Raw genomic sequence first — 1,522 nt, forward strand, 5'->3', positions numbered from 1 at the left:
GTCCTGCATGGCAAGATGGGGACAGTGTGTCCAGAGATCATATTATACCATTTATAAAACAGTGAGTTGTATACTAATCAATTGTGTTTTTAAATTATTTCTTTTCAAAGGTTTCTGAGCGTGAGAGGTTTAAAGATAATTTCCACTGCTGGTCTCATCAATGCATTAACTAGACAATAACTAGTAAAAGACTATAGTTGTGATTTCCTTTTTGTTAGCATTAATTAATCAATACGCATGCAACAGCTACATGTAGATCTACCCAATGAAATGTAAAAGATAGATACAACTAAAAATTTTGTATTGTACATACCATACAACTCTTAACTATATAATCAAAATGTCCAGTATATCATGCCAAACTACAATACTGGTTTCTATTTTTTACTAAAATTAAATATGAAAATAATTCCCTTGTGCAAAAGCATGAGTTTCATTCCTTTTATGCGTTAATTTATTAGTTGTAATTAATTTGGTATAAAGATTATTTTGGCTATTAAGTTGTAACATAAAAAATCCTTTTTTCATGCAGTTGTTTCTGAAATAATTCTAAGTTTAATTTTTGTATCTATAGATATAGCTAAAAGTATTCCTTATCAAATTTATAGGCTGGGTTTAATATTTTGTCAAGTGTGCGTACTGCCTATTAGTAAATAATTGTTTAGTCTCTGCATTCTGTTTTACTATTTGCATGTGAATATGACATTTTAAAAAGACAAAATAAGTTAATATAAAATTTGCTATATCAATTCATCCTTTTCAAAACTCTTTAAAATAGTGCTGATGAAGTGCACTCAGTGAGGGTGTTGTAATTTGGCAATGTCAATAGCAGTAGGTAAATCTACTCTATTATTAGAATTTCAATACTGTATAGTACATCTTTGATCACACTTCTTAAGTGTGCTAAATTTTCACATAATTTCATTAATTTTTCTAGGTCAACTATTAATGTATAACTATCACTTTTAATGCATCATGCATTGTTGTACATACTAGATCTAGCTAAGTTAATCTATAGTGTGCAAGAGCTCAACCAACACAATATCACAAAAAAAATTACCAAGCAGGAAAAAGAATAGGCAAAAGGGAGTGAAAGTGAGGAAAAAAGAGAATGCACAAAATATGATCATAAAAGCTAGATGGATGTAAAACATAAATAGTTGACCAGAATAATCTAATCTTAATAAAAATAGTAAGAATGATAACAAAAGATTGAATAATTAATCAGAAGGTTATGCATAATGGATAAGTGTTATGAGACCGTCAGAAAAAAGTGTAAATGTCACGGTGAATTCGATAAAGTAGTCCTCCAATTTATAAAACAACCTAAATTAACTCACCAAACTAACTTAAATTTATTGTTAAACAACAATTTCAATAGCCTATATAATATGTCTTTTACCTTCAAAAAATCTAGTTACTGCTCCTACTTATAATCATAGTGGCTGCTTGTTGTTGTATCCACCCACGCATTTACTTCTAACCCTTCATCGAGTATACTCGACTATCTATGGTCACATCT

The sequence above is a fragment of the Amphimedon queenslandica genome, unplaced genomic scaffold (assembly GCF_000090795.2).
Source record: "Amphimedon queenslandica unplaced genomic scaffold, v1.1 AMPQUscaffold_11981, whole genome shotgun sequence".
Classification (NCBI taxonomy): Eukaryota; Metazoa; Porifera; class Demospongiae; order Haplosclerida; family Niphatidae; genus Amphimedon; species Amphimedon queenslandica.